General features: G+C 36.0%; 1 protein-coding gene across 1 annotated transcript in view; it reads left to right on the forward strand.

The window, feature by feature from the left end:
* The window catches only part of LOC6647503, a 32,932-nt gene that overhangs the window by 5,285 nt on the left and 9,560 nt on the right, over positions 1-18,087 (forward strand). The gene's annotated exons all lie outside the window — the stretch shown is intronic.

Below are 18,087 nucleotides of genomic sequence, written 5' to 3' on the forward strand. Positions count from 1 at the left end.
AGCAAGTAACAAAATGAGTCCTTGGGATTTTATTAAAATGGCATTTTATAATTTAAATATGTGCACAAAGCTTATCCGAAGGCCCATCCTCATGGCGCTGAATGAATTCTGCCTGGATGACGTCAATGTCACAGCAAAAGGCCACAACCAATTTGACTTTGTTTAGGTTTTGACTCCAGACTCTTTCGGCTTACGAGAGTCAGTCAATAAGTAAGGGCAAAAAAACTATAACGTTAAAAAAATTAATCAAACAAATGTGTAAAAATTTAAATCAAAGACCAAGTAAATATGGCCTTCTTAAGAGGATCTAGAGAAATATTGAATCAATTTGTTAATACGTAATGTTTTTGGTATTAAATATTTTTTGAAAAACTCAAAAATAAAGACTCAATGTATTAAAAGCCAATTCTTAAAATTTAAATTGAATATGTTTAGAGTCTTTGTTATCTTATGTTTTTTTTTCGATTTTATGTCCAACTTATCGATCAACCCATGCATACTATTTCTATTAGATTTATTTTTAATTCAAGCTTTTGGGTCGTTTATATAAACAGGCAATTTTTGCTAAACATGGGAAAAGTTGCTAACTCAGACGTTCCCAAACGAAATCCGCACACACACACAGCCAGTCACCCATACACAGAAAGAAACACATAATAACACAAGTACAATTATAGTAATCATAATAATAAAAGGCCATTTAGCACTTTTGCCTCTTGTTGTACTACTTATAATTCATATTCATATTGTTAATTCTTTGACTTGCCACTCCATCGTAGCCATAGCAGGCTGTTGGCCCGCGGGTGGCAGCCATAAAAGCTTCATAAACATTTTACAGCTTGCAGTTGTTGCAGGAAACTGCACCAGCAACGGAAACAGTGCCAACCTCTACACTGCCCCTCCATCTCCGCTCTGCTCGGCCCACATAGAGGCCAGCATCAGCAGCAGCAGCAGCAGCAGCAGAAGGGACACTATAATTGCTGGCAACCATTTCGCATTTTAGCTAGTCTGGTCCCAGGAATGTGAAAGGGATTTAAGATGAGAGCAAGGCAAATGGCCTTAAAAATTTAATGTGGTGACATTCATTTTGCTAGATGATGGGTTTTTTCTTCATATATTTCTTTACATGATCAAAGAGGCTATAAACCTTAAACGGTTGAATACGATGACAATGTCTCTTTGATCCCTAGAAAAATATTTGATAAGACAGAGAGTATTCCCAAGAAATGTGATTCAACTTATTAAATTTATATATCTGGTATATCAGAAATGCGTTAACATTTAAATTTAATTCCCATCACTCGGTAAATTCCTAATGAACGAACTGTTTGTTATTAAAATAATTCTTTAAAAAAATGCTTTAAATCTTCATGGCTTGTTCATAGAAATAATATCATGTTACCATGGAATCCAAGTTTAATGTGAGGGGGTGGGGTAACCCAACCATTGAACTCAATTCAGTTCGTGCTTGTTAGCACCGTCATCGTCTCCAACTCCGGCTCAGGATCAGCCTCAGGTGTAAATTACAAATCTGAGGCAGCGCATAATGAATGAATCAGGCCCAGTTGACTGGGGCAAAAGAGGCAGCTAAATGAAATGAAATCGGAGTGAAAACGCTTTCATTAAACATGCCATGTTGGGTTCGGTGGGGAAAAAGTTTTTCCACGTCGAAAGCGTTGGAAAACGGCGACAAACTGCGGCCAAGTTGATTAGAAAGCGGTGTCGCCTGGGACTGGCAGGCAGCCTAATGAAAAACTTGGAAATTTACGGTCAACGAGTTGTCAAAGCGGCACACAAAAGGACAAAAGAAGAGCTGGGACTATGTTTGGGGTAGGGGGCCATAGTTTCCGACGCCAAGTCAAACAATTAAGGTCCAACCATGTTCCAATGGGGGGCAGTTTAAATAAATAATTGCCATCGAAATTAAGCAATGAGCAGTGGGGCAATGGGGCATTTCGACAATGAAGCAAGACGACGATGAAGATGATGATGACGCGGAGGCGGAGGCGGAGATGTTGGAAGAAGGGGGCGTTGTAATCTCACTGGTCCAGAACATCGACGACAACGTAATGCGCGCACACGGATGTGACACAGGACCTCTACGGCGACTATGGGGCATGGCAAAGTAATGACAGGAAGCACTGATAAAAGAGACAAAGAAAACGCATGCATTAACACAGATAAGAGGCGCCAACGAGGAAAGAGAAAAGCGTTGAAGGAGGCGAAAATGGAGAAGGAGAAAACGGCTGACAGCGTAAAGCGCCAACAACGCGCAGAAAACACTGTCGAAAGTTCATTAGCGTAGATCAAGAATGCTTCCCTCATCAGGGAGTGCGGAATTTGGTACGCCAAATGGTCCGGCCTCAGTAAAGGAAACCTACAGATTCCACATGGTTTATTCGCTGTTTGGTCTGGACGATTGCCAAAAGCGAATTCATTCTAAATGCTCATTTGCATGCAACTGTGTTAAATAAAATGAACATAAAATAAATATTAAATTCAAATCAAATCGCCTCTGCAAATTTGAAACTAACCACCAAACCATTTCAACAATTGTTACCAATTCATAAAGCCAAAAAAGTGACCTATTAATTCAAATGGAAAATGCAGTTTAATTTTTATTCAAATTAGAGAAGAGTTTGTGTTAATATCAGCAATATGTCAAGTTCTAATTGAAAATTTGGCAATTTAATTCTATATCTAAAAACATAAACTTTAAAAAGATCTTAATATCTTTTAATTGGATCTAACTCACCAATGAATCAGTTTAATTGGTTTATTATGGACTGTTTATTGTAATACTAAACAAATTTGGTTTTGTTATTGATTTTCTTTTGTGGCTAGTCATGTCAATTATTTGTATGATATATAAAATGTTTTCAATCGTCAGCACTATTTCCATAGGCCGTTGCCCATCTGTCACGTGCTCATCTCTATGTAACATGTGTGTGTGTGTGTGTGTGAGTGTGTGGCTATTTTTGGCGACCCAATCTTGATGCCATCATCAATTGTCAAATAACCAACTGTGTGAGATTTGCGCACCAGCTGTGTGGCCAAAGCGTTGAAGCATTTATGGCATGGCAAATCAACGCACACAATCCCGCCCTCATACACATACATAGATAGATAGATAGATAGATACATACATACATATATGCACATGAGACTGGATGAGTTCTCACCATTCCTTTTGAAACAACTCACTTTGTGGGTTATTTGTTTTGGTCATACGCTCATTTTCCCTTTGCCAAGGCAATCGAATGCAAAAGTACCCCAAAAAAGAAAAGAAAAAGTCTTGTAATGGGAAAACAACAACAGCAACAACGAGAAAAAAAGGGTTCAGCAAACGTATCCTTGAGCACATTTATAGGAATAGGAAAAATCAAACGATTCTAAAAGCAGAGCACAGGAAAACAAACAAATGAAAAAAAGGGGAACCGCAAATGTACAACCAGGACCAACATCCAGGCCATGGGACTGACCAAAACGAAGGGATCCACAAAAGAAAGGTTGCTGCTGCTGCTGCCAAAAACCAAGCGTCAGCCAACGAACTGAGCAATCGTAAATCTTCTTATGTGCAGCAGCATTTTAACGATAATTTGCTTTATTGGAGCAGTTAGAGATTTTAGCAGTAGAACGGGACTGGACAACTACGTCGACCAAGGCGACGGCATCGGCGACGGCGACGGCGACGGCAACGACCACAAGTCAACTGACAACTGGAGCGAGCCGTACCCAAAAAGCCAACTCCAGATACCATGTGTGCGATGCTGTGACTTTGCTTCCTTGCTTTTTGTTTGGGTTGTTGACTAGTTTTGGCGATGCCTTTTGAATGTTTCAACGTTTCCGTTTAAATGGTTTTTATGGCAAATTTATGTAGAGGAAAAACACTTTTAAGGTTGACCAAAAGGACGCACGCAGAAATCCATAAAAATTGCTAACAACACACATACACACACACACACACACATATGTACTCACAAAAGTCAACTAGCCTCAAACCCCACGTCTGAGGTCCGCCCAATACTCCGTAACGTCTGAGGTGTGAACAAAGATTTGCCACTTTTGCTGGTCATTTGGCACCGCTTGCTGGCTCAATATGTACCATGAATAATGGCAGAGCAAATTGCTTACCGGCCAGAGTTGAGGAGCTAACCAAGCGGCTTCCTTTTCGACTGCACTAACTAAATTGCCCCAGTTTGGCTGCTGCAGTTGGCCATTTGTCCTTTACCATTTCTCTCGACTATTGACCATTGACTATTGACTGCTGACTGCTGGTTGTAAAGAAATGTTTTACCAGCTTGATTCCAGGTAATTACTATGTCATTTAACAATTGACACACAAAAATTGGCATTTCAACTTAAATACAATTTGTCAAATTGAGATACGAGTTTTTGTTTTCTTTTTTTTTTTTTTTTGTTATTGCCTATAAGTATATCTTGAGTATGGCATTAATTTAAATAACTCAATTCGCCTCTCTTTCTCTCTACACGACTGCCACATTTAATTAAAATATTTCATTATTTATTTCCGACGGCAAAAAGGTCATAAACAATGTGGAAAAATAACAATAATAAAAGCAGTAAGAGAGCAACAGCAACAAGAGTCAAGTACATATATGTGCAGAGTCGTATATGAAATAAATTTCTTTATAAATGCAGGCGCGTGCTTTATTTTTACCAGCCACATTGCTCTCTATCTCACTGTATCTGTCTCTCTCTCTCTCTCTCTCTTTCTCTCTATCTCTGAGTATGTGTGTGTGCTTCATATTGCACTTTTCGACCATTTATTTAAATTAATAAATAAATTACAATTTCACATAAAGTTTACCAAAAGTATAAACCAGAGTTCAACTCTTTAAGGCTTAAGATTTTTCATATCTTGCATTGCGTATACGCCCAGTAGAACACACTTTATAGTTTATGTCTTCAGTGTATATATTGTATACAATACATTATATTTGCCTATTCCATTTGCGTGACTGGCCCCTTTATTGTTGTCCCCCGATGGTTCTGTCCATGTTGATGCTGTGAGCTTTGGCATTAGATTATGCTAAGCATTTTGCCAAGAGTAAGAATTTTTCACACAGTCTTAAGTCCACACACACAGAGGACTTTAACAATTGCGAAGGCTGTTTATTAAGTATACGCATTGCAAACACAAGGGGACCTTTTTTGAAATTCTTTTCACCTAGTTAATTATGAAATTCTTAGAAATAAAATTGTGTATAACCTTAGCTGTTTTGCAGTCTCTTATTACTATCCAAAATAGTGTCTTATGGCAAGTTAAACTAAGAAAGTTATATTTGGGATAAAGTTAAGTTTGAAGTTCGTTGAAAATTTATCTGGTGGAATACAATTTTTACACTAATAGTCAAATGAGAATTGATTAACAACCATTCAAAAACTACTTTGAAAGGCTTTAGGGGATATATTTAGACAGAGGAATGCGGCAACTTATGAATTTGCTCTCGCAAACCAATGCTGATGCAATGTTGGCTGCCGCATTGCCTTAAGGCTCTGGCTAGGCATGGCATGTGACATTCGCCGGCATAAATGTCAACAACTGCTGCTGCCGCTGCTGTTGTTGCTGCTGCTTATGCTTTCACCATTGTGGTTACTTGTTATGTTGCTAGTGTTGTTGTTGTTGCAAGTGTGACTGCGGCTTTGGTTGTCAACAATGTGACGTCCATGCCATGGGCACTTTGTAGCACCCAGGAATTTCCTTTTGAAAGCCACTTCAAGTTCTTTACACAACTGTTGCTGCTCATACATGCGATATGTTGCCATCGCGAAGCAATAGGAATAGCAATGGAAATGGCAGCGGCAACAGAAGTTGTAATTATAATTATTTGTGCTTTTATTTTCCGATTTGTTAGCCCATTAGGCAACAGGTTCGTTTTCTCCTTTTGCTAGCTCTCATTTTTCCATTCTTTCTCCTCCCTCCGAAAGCAACCCCCCCAAAACACACACAAAGCAAAGAAATAAGAACCATTTACATTAATATTTATGCCCCGTAGCTAAGTATCATCATATTATTTGAGAATATGAGAATTCGCTAAAATTTCCTTCATTTTCATTTTGTCTGGCTTTGCCTTCTAGCAAGGCATAATTAAATTCATTTATGCTCGCCAACTTTTCCCCCATAAAGAGACAACAAAAATAACCATAATGATAATAATAATATCAATAACAACAGACATTACTTGCCAATAGTTGAAGGAGGTTCATAAAAACCAGCTGTTAATGTTTTTATTTCCATATCAGTCTGATAAGTAGGCGAAGAAAAAAAGAAGGAAAATTAAAATGGAAAACCACAAAGTTCACTGCTTTTCTGGTCTGACATAAACTGCAAGTATTAATGGCCATAAAAATTGAATTGAATTTGAACCCGAATATCTGGCAATTGATTCATAAATAATTACTTGATTGTCTAGAAAGAGAAGAAGACGACATCAAAGCATTCATTGTGAGCTCGACTCAAGGAGAACCATTCGATTTGGTTATTGAGATGGGGAATTTTATATGGTTGATATACTATTTTGGCCAACTATTCCTTGGGAAATAACATTTTCTCTGTGTGCATATTTGCGGCATTTTCCTATTAAACTATCCATATGCTTTGTCTGCAAATATTTTGTATCTGCTTAAAGTTGTTCATATCTATTTATCAAATTCCCCAGCTTATTCAGTCGCCTTTTGCGAAATATGATTTATTTGCCCAGCGGCGCTTGACTGCACGATGTGGCAAGAACAAAGCGAGGTGGGGGGAAGAGTTCCCCTTTGCCTTGCCCATTTAAACTGTCGAAAGTTGTAAGTGTTGCCAAAGCAAAAATCGAAATCGAATGCCGTCTTAATAGCCCCGGGGCAGACAGACAATACGCATAATTTTACAGAACGAGGCGGACAACAGGACAAATGGACAGATCGGATCGTTTGTCTGGCCCTACCGAAGGCCAACTACTCAGCTTTAGCATTCTTATTAGCAGCTAAAGATATTTGAAATTATAATGCCGTTCGACAAAGCGGCCAACTTTCTCCTTGTCCTTGCCTGTCAGTGCTATGGCTCAGTTGGCGTTGGCCATAAATATAAATTTGATTTTTATATTGCGCTTTGATATGTATATATATATATATATATTATAGTGTGTGCTTGTGTGGGTGTCTGCTGCTTCAACACCCAGAAACTTTTCTACCATTTCATTGCCTTTCGTCTCCTGCCATCGTTACAATTGTAAAACTAAGCTGGCTTTAAGCTTTAAATGCTCAAGTTTTATAGTAAGAAGCATTTCGATTTGCATTAGTGTCAATAAAATATGTGAAAAGTTTGCCCATAAAACCAAATGCCTTAATTTAAAATGTCGTTAATTTTGTGTGCTGAATGTTTAAGAAACGGAAATAAAAACGAAATCATGTTGGACAGCAGTAAAACATACAAAACGATATATATATGGTTTTTTTTAATGGTGATTCGGATTTGTATGTAATTCGTGTTTTAAATCTATTGGCTAACTAATTGACTTTTTATATATTTAATATCATCAGACGTTACTAAGTAGCAAGCTTCTGCCTCAATCAACGTAAATTTAAATAAAGACCTTAGAGCCAAATACAAGTCTGTACAGCTTATATCAAATGTCTTTTTACCATTACAATTATATGGCTTTCAGTTGTTGCTGCATATGATATCCGATGTCTATATATCGGCTTAGGGCTTGGAAGGTTTATTAATGTATTCGGATTTAAGGGACAATTTTTTACCGCTTTGAACTGACTAAAAAAGTCAGCAGGTCAGATTAAATACAGAAATGCATATTTACATACAAAAAAATAAATTAATTTCTGTTTTTAATACTCTTCTAATTCTTGTCTGAGCCTAATTTCTGAGTCTGAACTATCAGACTGATCCTTTCACAGATCCAAAGTTATCAAATGCTTCTGGCTTTCTGCTTGTACAGAAAAGTCTGTGTAAATTCGATGAAATTCTGTTGCAATTTAGATTATAATTTAATTTTGTTTTGCTAATCTTTATAAATTCTCAAAGGCACAACCTCCCTTTACTCTGTATATGTGTGTGTGTGTGTGTGTGTGTGTATCTTTTTGGCCATCGGCATAATGCACACTTCATTTTATCTGCATGTCAATAGCTGTGAATTTTGATAATAAGCTTTGAGGCTGTCGTTGACAGTGATTTGGCGTGTGGGACTAAACTTTGCCAGCATTAGAGCCCGCAAGTTGCAAAAATGTCAGAAAAATGTTGGCCTCATCATATGAGTTGGGCAGGATGGCAAAAGAAAATGAGGCAAAAAAAAAAGAAAAAACTTTTTCATTACGCAATTTTTACGCTCATATGCACCTTAACCTCTCATACTATTATACTTTACTTTTTTATATTTTTTTTCTGGGATTTTCCTTTTCTTTTGGGTTTTTTTCTTTTTTTTTTTTTGTTATCAAAATCACACTCATTCATATTCAGCTTTGCTTAAAAAGTTTTCTAATTCCATTAACGTTACGCACATGCAAGGCAACTGTTCGCTGTTCCTTTTTGTCCTGTTTCTGTTGCTGGTCCTGGTCTTGGTCTGGTTGCCACTACCAAAGACCTACGTCTTGCCTTGTTGTGGTTGGCAAAGTCAACGTTTGGGATTTGGTCAGAGGGGAGAGATGACTTTTCAAATTCAGTAAGCTCACATTTCTCACTTTAAGAACTTAACATTTGGCCAACATCTTTAATGAGCTGTAGTTGTATACAGATTTTCCTTTGTCCACCACAAACACCCGCCGTCTAATAATAGAAGAAGAGAATGCTAGGAAGTCTGTTTCATGCTTGGGTAATTTGACTTCTTGTGGAGTGAGCCTTTTAAATTTTTATTAATGAAAATAAATTTAACTTTTTAGCTACGACGAAATCGCATTTTCGTCATTTATTTGAATACCTTGTAGGCAAAGGTCAGTGGGGTATATTAGAAATGACAACAACATCATTAATATCTAAAATGATTCAAATTGGCATAACAAATTTGTCGTAGTTTAAATCAAACTGGTAGAAAAGTAGAATGATTAAAGACCTTCAGTTTACCTTTACTTAATATACAGTAACAAATTGTCGGCTATTTTCGTCGTTTTTGTTGTTTAATTTTGTTTAATTTCTGTTAATAATTATTTTGACTTTTTTTTTGGGCATTGCTTGCGGTTGGCAGCTTCAGTTGCCTTGGCAAGGGATCTCAGTTAATTAGTTTGTAATTATTATAAATTGAGGATGAATGCTTGTGGCAAGTTTAATTGGATATTTGATGTTTTTAAATTAAGCAAAAATGATGGCAAAAAGTATTAGCAACAGCGAAGTAAATTAATTTTTAATGCTATGACTTTGTCATTTGGCTGGATATTTATGTTAGCGACTGTAGTTTCTTGCACGTGTCATTGACCGCCATGCTTTGTCATACGTGCCACGCCCACTGCCCCATCTACAGACACACACATACAAATAGAAAGAGAGCGAGCGAATAAGAAAGATAAAACAATTAATCATAATCTCTTGTAGTTGCCTGGCAAGTGCTTGGGCCACGTACAAACCAGGCAGAAGGCAGAAAGCAGCAGTTTTTCATAGAAACCAACAATAAATTTCACATTGCGACACCAGAGACAGAGAGACAGGGAGTGGCAATACAGAGGGTTGGAATCGGTTGGAGAATGGGTAGCAGCATCTTGAGCAGTCATAACTTTGAATCAAGAAAGCAACTCCGCCCAGCTAACCATATGCAGCGAAATATGTTTAAATTTGCTTTAGTTTCGCCTCCCCCTGTTATTGTATATGTATTATCATTTTCGAGTCTACAACACCACCAAAAGCACCACCGCCTCCACCACCACCTCAATCGCCGCCCTCTCTACACGTAACTTTGTAATAATTTACGATGAAACATGGCAGTAACAATTGAAGTAGGGAGCCCAAAGTACAATAAGAAATTATCTTTTTTAGAACAAAAAGAAGAAATATTCGAAAGGCAGAAAGTCGCCTTGGAATGGGCCATAGCATCTTTTACTATGACAGTTCTTTGAAGTTAGGAAATACCATTTCTAAGAATAATAATTTTCTATATAATTATCGATAGCGAATGAAATAAAAATGTCAGTTAGGTATTGCCCAATAACTTCACTACCCCCATCCATTTGGATAAAATTCAAAATAAAATTTTATTTGGCCATGCGCTTTGCAAACTTTTCTATTTCTATTTCTGCTTTATTTTTAAACAAAGAATACTTCAACCTTTGGCCTTTTTTCTTACTGCCAAATGATTTACAATTGTTGGTGACTATGTATGCTACTCCTGCCATCTGCAGGACTAGACTGAGCTCAAGGCAACCACAGTTGCAACTTCAGCTCTGTGTCCTCTCAACTTCTTCACATATATATATATATAGAATCTACATCCCACACTCCAGAGAATCTTTAGTTCTTGTTGTTTTCCCATTGGAAGTCGAAAATTGATTCTATTGGCTTTGTTGTGATAAGGTCAAAAGTTAATGTAAATGTTGTGGCTTTTTGGGGAATTGAGACAGTTTACCAAGAAGTTTTTAAATTAAAAGTTGCAAATTGTTTTTAATGGCTCATTCAATGAACGAGGATAAGAATAAATACTATAGACTATATATATGTGTACATATATATGGCTAACAAACTTGGCCATTGATTATGGACTAAAATCAAGAAGAGTCAATAGACATAGACTATTCCAATGGACCAGTAAATATTAAATATCTCTGAGATAGAAAAAGCTTGCAAATTTTATTACATTTATTTATTTATTGATTCTTGAACTTTCGTTAAATGAATTTAAACAAATTTATTGTATTTCCATTGAGGAATATAAATAATAACTTGAAAGGTTTCAACTCAATTTGAAATTATTATTAATTAACTCTGTACTCCAATTTAATGTTATATATTTTAAATCAAATCGTTTGTTAATTCATACTTTACTCAAATATAAATAGCAATTTTTAGTTTTTTATATGAAATTCATTACTTAAAATTAAATAACAAAAACGAGAAAATTTATCCATCATGGCCAATTTAAGGGATATCAATTTAATGCTTTCTTTTTGTATACTTTTTTTGTGTTCAACACAAAATTGAGTGCCAAGCGAGTCGTGTCATTGTTGAAGCCATCTACACAGACCCCAAGTTCAAAAGAAGTCCCAGCCAACTCTCCATAAAAATCCATACCTTCTCATTCTACAAATGTGTGTGTGTGGGTGTGGTGTAGTGTGTGTGTGTGTGTGTGGTTGTCTGTTGGCAAAAAGTTTTCTGCGTTGCATGGAAAAAAACTTGGATAAATTTACAGTTGAAACAATTACCATGAATTTTATCAAAAATGATACGCGCTGTTCGTATCCGACCATGCAGCAACAATATTTTTTAATGCACTTTGGGGGAAAATGAAACGCAAAAAGCGAGATGGTAAGAACGAGGCAAAACTAAGTCGATAAAGATCGAGAGATGAAGGCAGGCGAACCAAAAAAACAAAAAAAAAAAAAAAACCAAAAACGACAGAATGAAAAAAAATAAGCGGAAATGCCAACAAGAACAGCATTCAGTCTGCTGACAGATAGACCAGGACCACGACCAAGAGCAAGACCAAGTACCAGGAAAAAGAACTGTAAGAATAGCAACAGGGCAGAACTACCCCTATGGCCAAAATGGGGCGTGTGGTAAAATGTAAGCGTAAAATTGCTTGAGAAAACTTTCTCAACTTTTCAGCTAATATTTGACTTTCACAAAATAAGGAGACGATGTGGAAAAACAACGCCAAGACATTGCACCGAATGAAGAAAAAGAATATTATATATTTTCTTAAACATTTTTGCGGAACGATTCCTCCATAGACAGACACGGGAACTTACACACACACACACACATGCATTGGGGTACACACATCATTGGGGTACGACATGTTGTCGTGGCATCTCACAATTTAAGCGTGTTGCAATCTTTAGAAAAACTTTAGCTTATTGATTCTGTTTGTGCCGCAAAGTTTGGCTTAAGCATTTGCAACATTGATTTTGCCTCGAATTGAAAATTAAAATTGATATTTATCCAAGTTCAATTTGACAACTGCAACTTAAATGTTCTGATAAAATGAGAGAAAACGGAAGAAGGAAAACTTTTTAAATTTGTGTAAACTTAATATTTTGTTATTATTAGTTCTCCTAAGTGTCCAATGTTGTTTTCGCTTCTCGTTTTTATTCAATCTCTTTTTGGTTTGTTTGCCTTTCTCTGGTTCTCCTCCTGCCTTCGTTTATCAGCCAACTCAAATAGATTTTGAGTAGCTTTTCAGTTTTGCCTCAGCGTTAAATGAGAAAAGTTTACCCGTAGTGTTTGGTTCCACTTTTTGGTCGTGTAAGGTGGCACTTGCCTAACTTTAACACCACCCCCACACCTGCCCCCTCCTTTAACCACTATCATCACTTCGTACCTGCTTCAAGTGGGGGAGGCAAGTAAAACGTTTCGTTAATGATGATTTTTATATTTGGTTAACCGTTTGCCGTTGGCGAAAGGTCAAGTTACTTTCACTTTTCACAGTGACTGGACCAGAAACACTAAAAAACTTAAGCGAGAATTGTGGAAAATTCGGCAGTTAACTATGAATGGTTAAACTTTAAATATTAAGTACACATTTAAGTGGAAAAAGTCTAACTATCCTATTACAGTTGGCACACTTCTCAAGCACTATACCCTGTAAATGTATATTGGTCAGATCTTTGTTGTATATGAAAAAAGTAAAAGTAGGAGAAAAGAACACCCTTTCGAAACTTTTATTTTATTTTTGGTGAGATACTTAAAGACATCAATTTTGATTGTTCAAAGATTTTTACCTACCTGCAATCGATAAATACTTTATAACATGATTCACAAGATTCTTGAAATGCTTTTGAACTACATAATTTCTGGATACTTCTGAAGATTTCAGACTTGATATTTGAGACTTTAAATTTCTAACTTTGTCAAATTTGTTTTCTTTCACTTGGTCCTGTATATTTTATTTAAAGTCTGTGACTTTAGAAGTCTGACTTCATTGCTTAAATTTTATTCTTTTACTGGATGATTTTCTAAATTTTTTCAGCTTTCTGAAATCTACGACTTTAACTCCTAACTCCCCATTGTGTCAATTTATTTATTTTGTCAGATGATCATCTATATCTTTTGTAGCTTGTGAGATTCGAAATTTAATTTTTTTTTTTATACATAAATATGTATTAAATATATACAAAACTCCAGCGTAAAGATTATAAAATGAAAAAAATATATACATATTAACATATAGATTCATTTAAAGTACAAATGTACTAAAATTAAAGTTCTTTTAAATTTAATGTTATTTACTTTAAAAACTGATTTCTTACTCTACACCCGATGAAATTAATTTTATCCCATATATGTATGAATGTACATCTATATATGTTTCTATTTACCACGTTTCGTATATTGGCATCAAAACCATAGCCATAGCATTCACACTGACTCCAGCAAGTTTACTAATTTTAGTTTGGCAACTTTTGCTGTTGAAATACACAATAAATAAACGCCAGCGTCTGCAGAGACTGAAGAACCACTAGAACAAAAAAAAAATACAGCAACAACAACAACAATAACTAAGAGACGTGGGAAATCTACTAGTAACAAAAGCCACGCCAATGCCAACAGCAAAAAAAGGCGAAAGAAAAAAATAAAAATTCTGTGAAAAAGCAAAAAGAGCAAACGTCGCGTTCAGCCGAGCATATTGAGAGTTCGTTTTAATTAAAAGCAAAAGGAAAAACCAGAGCTAGGGAAGATGAAGCCAAAAGCAAAAAAAAAAAAAGTTAAAAGGCGTTGCCTACAAACAAAAATGCTTAAAAAAACGAACAAATCAAAAGGTAAAATGAAGGTTGTATACCCTTTCCTACTCCATACTTTACCGACATTAAAAGTTGAAGTTTTGAAATCGAAGATCGAGTAAACCTTCAATAAAACGTAACCATTTTTGAAAAGAATTTGAAACTAAGTAAAATTTAAGTACTAACTTACTTTTGGATTGTTAAAGAATAAATGATATAGCCTATCAATTTTAATTGCCAGTTAAAACTTTTAGATCTTGTTTAAACAAGCTTTAAGCAAGGGTATAGAAATAAAACTGGAATGAAAATTTAAAAAATAAATTATTAAAAAAGTTGCCACAATACAAACAATCACCAAAATTGCAAAAGGGGAATATATAAAAAACAAAAATGAAAAAAAAACTGAAAAGCAAAAATAGTGAAATAAGAGACAGAAATTGTTGTCAGACATAAAACAAAATAAAAGAAAAGATGAGAGAACAATGCATTGCAGCATATTTGCATTGCGTATACGCCATGTAATAAATAAAACACAAGCTAACAAAACTGTGGCGGTTAAGGGGAGGCAGGAGATTCAAGCAGACACTGGGGTGACTGCTACTTGAGCTGACTTGGCACTGGGAAACAGTTTCCAACTCAATGGCTTTATATCTACTACTACTGCTACTTTTTCGAGATATATTCGCCACAGCTGCCAAGAATAGGGAGTTTAACCAGAATGGTATCCCCATCTGCTTCCCTCTATACTCTTGCCCGATTGTTATAACGTCTCACCATCAGAAGCAGCAGCAGCATCATCATCATCATCGTCAGCAGCAGGACCAGCAGGTTGCAGCTCGTTTGCGCCAGTTTGCCCGTTTACAGGCTTTTACCTGAAACTATTACCTAGTTGCCGGCTCAGTTGGTCGATCCTTCGTCTAACTGTTGAATTCTACTCTTTCTGCAATCAACTGACAACCGAGTGCAACATCTTCTCCTCTTGTTGTCCCCTTCAGTTGCCTAACTTTCCATTTTATAAATCTCTTATGCCAGAATATTTTGTTGAACATCTGCAGATAGTTGCTCATCTGATTACATATTTATTCGCAATTTATGCATAATTTTATAATAGTTTCATTGTAGACTTTCGACTTGCTGGCTTTAATCTGCCAGAACTTTTACATGCGATGCCAAATAGCAGTAGCAATTTGCGAATATGCAATAATTTTGCATGCCAAAATGCTAAGGCACAAAGGCAATCCATCAATCCAGCGTATCAACCAGACCATTCCAGACCTCCGTCCCTTAAATCCCTAGTGCATAAAACTGCCAAAACATGAACTGCCATTATAGTTTCGCTTGAACCTAAATGGGGCTTAAAAAAAAGGAAAGAAAATTACATTTCATTATCGACTTTGAGATATCCCATAGAAAATTATAACAAAACTTGCCTGCACTTTTCATTTTTAAAGTTATCATATCTGACTTATTTAATTATGCTTTTGACATAAACTTTTAAAGTCTATTGGATTTGGACAGTCCTGATATACCCTTTTTAACCTAATGTGTGTACTGAGTAACCAGAAAATACAAAATACACTGATAAAACCCACACAAAAACTAGTCTAACAAAGGACATGAAAAAAAGATGATGAATCTTCTTTCTCCTGGAAATGTTAACTAAAATGCAAGAATGTTTTGGCCAAGACAAAAGTGAAAGTGCTCCCCTCTCAGAATGATGAAATGTGATGCTCCATTTCTCTAACAATAACATAAGGGCGGGAGATAGGCCAGGAAATGTGATTAAAGTGGTGCCGGGGTAGCAAGGAGGAGTACCCTTATGGTTGCCCAGATGTAGTAAACTTTTGCAGAAAATACATACATTTTTAGGGCAAAACGAATAATAAATACTCTATTTGTCTCGTTTTATACTTTCTAAAGCCTTGGGGCTTTATTTATTCAGACTTTACGTTAATACTTTTAATTTTCTTAAGTTTTTAAAGATATCTTGGCTAAAGGAATTGAAGCGTGCTGTCTCATCTCTTTGCCTTAAAGAAACTGGCGAAATTGATGCTCTTAACATTACGCCCCTTGTAGATAAAGTAAGTGGATGGCCAAGCAAAGAGGAAAAAAAACAACAACAACAAAATAAAAAGAAAAAATCCAACCACATGTCAATGTCAACGGCGATGACAAAGACAAATTTACCTATCAAGACTCCAAGCAAGGAAACATGGCGGAAAATGTATAAAAGCTGAAATTCACGTGAAACGCTTTTTGGTATTAAAATTTAAATTAGCAAATAGTCGTTGGGCTGTTTTCTTTAATAGAAAATTCCAATCTTTCTGTGGTGAATTTAACGCACCGTTACACGAAAGACCGAGACGCATACACATCCAGCAAACACACACACACACCAAGAGAGAAAGAGAGGCCCATACACATATAGAGCAAATGGCGCCAAATTCCGTCCGGCAATCAACTAAATTCAAAGCAAATTGTCCGCACAATGGACCCAGGGCACCCAAACATTGGTTGTTAGCTTCGAGGCCAAGCAAATGCCTCATTATTTTGCGCTTGAGAAATTTCTGTCTCGTCACTAATTCATCATTGTTTCGGCACATTAAATCCTTGAACGTCAACGCATTCATTATCTCATGTGAGAGGGGCAAGGTTAAGGGAAATGTATTTGGCCAACTCATCGCCTGCTCACAAATGGTCAGCTGGCTGTCTGTCTGTCTGCCTGTCTAACTGTCCGTCTCTCAGTCATCGTGCGCCGTCGTCGCCAAGGCATGTTTGAGTGATATTAACTGACCAACAATCAGTCAAAAGCAACGTAAGGCAACGCAACAGCAGCAACAACAAAACGAAAGAAAGAAAGAAGCCAAATACAGGGGCCGATGGGACTTAGGCCAGATTTAGTTCTTGTAGCATACTTTGCGGCTGGCCTTTGAATAGTCCTCTCGTCATTTGCCTTAGTCCACGCAAAATCCTTTCAAGTTTCTATCCCCAAAGAATTCACGTGAATGGACATAACAGTGTGTGTGGGTGTCCGTGTGTGTGTATGTGTGTGTGTGTGGGCGACTGTGTGGGCAAGTGTGTCCCGGTGTGTGTGCTTAGCATGTTAATTGCTTTCTAAGCTAATCGAATTTTTTGCCTGTCATTATGAGTAATGCGTAATATGCCTCGGTCTGGCATTAAGCAATTTGTCCAGAATTACATTGTTCTGGCAAATTGCTTTAAGCCAACAAACAATTTAAACTATGCACAACAGATTTATCGCCCTGATAATAAAATCAATTCCAAAGCCATGTTAATATTTTGTCAATTGAAAAAAGACAACAACGAAATCAACAAAAACAAAAATTAATAAAACAACAAAAATTGCTGGCCTGCATAATCGCACTTGTCATCTGGACTTAATTTTGTATGCAAATAAAAAATTATTATCCAACAACAACTAGTTTGAATTAAATGTTTTAAATACTGTAAAACACAAATGCTCTTAATCGAATCAGTAAATAAATCGAATCAGCTCCATTAATTTTTGTGAATTTCCCTTAAAAATAAACGAAATACATATTTTTAAATTTCTACAGTCACACAAAATGTATGTGAATACATCCTTTAAATGCAAGTTACCACACATTTATTTTTATCTATCAATATTTATGAAATGCTATTCATCTGGAATTGATCTCAGTTTGTAATGTTTGCGATGGAGTTTAGTCGGATTAGCAAAATTTACTTTTAAAAATGTATTTCGTTTCATATTTTTTGCCACGAAATCAATTTATAAAAATGAAAACTAAAATAAACGGATATATTAAAAATAACTATAAAAAACACAAATTATTATGAGTTGATTAACTACTTGTGATCCAACAAACATCTTTAGGTTTTTTATTTTACACAGTAAAAAGTGGCCACAACAAAAAAAAAAATAGAAACAATTCTCTTTTATGGTATTAATTCACATATGTTAAGGTATCTTTTACATGTTATTGATTTCAATCCCAATAAATTTTTGTAATGTTGAGAAGTTTACAATGTATTTTACCCAGCTAGTCACTTACAAATTTGATTAGAAATTTAACCAAATTGATATAAACCAACTTAAACTCCTTTTAGGAAATTAAAATGTGCCACATTTAACAATTTAAGTTTTTCCTGGTCAAACTTGAAGCTGAAATCATTATGCCCAGTGTCGAGATGAAAACGATAAACGGAAAA

The sequence above is a fragment of the Drosophila willistoni genome, chromosome 3R, assembly GCF_018902025.1.
Source record: "Drosophila willistoni isolate 14030-0811.24 chromosome 3R, UCI_dwil_1.1, whole genome shotgun sequence".
Classification (NCBI taxonomy): Eukaryota; Metazoa; Arthropoda; class Insecta; order Diptera; family Drosophilidae; genus Drosophila; species Drosophila willistoni.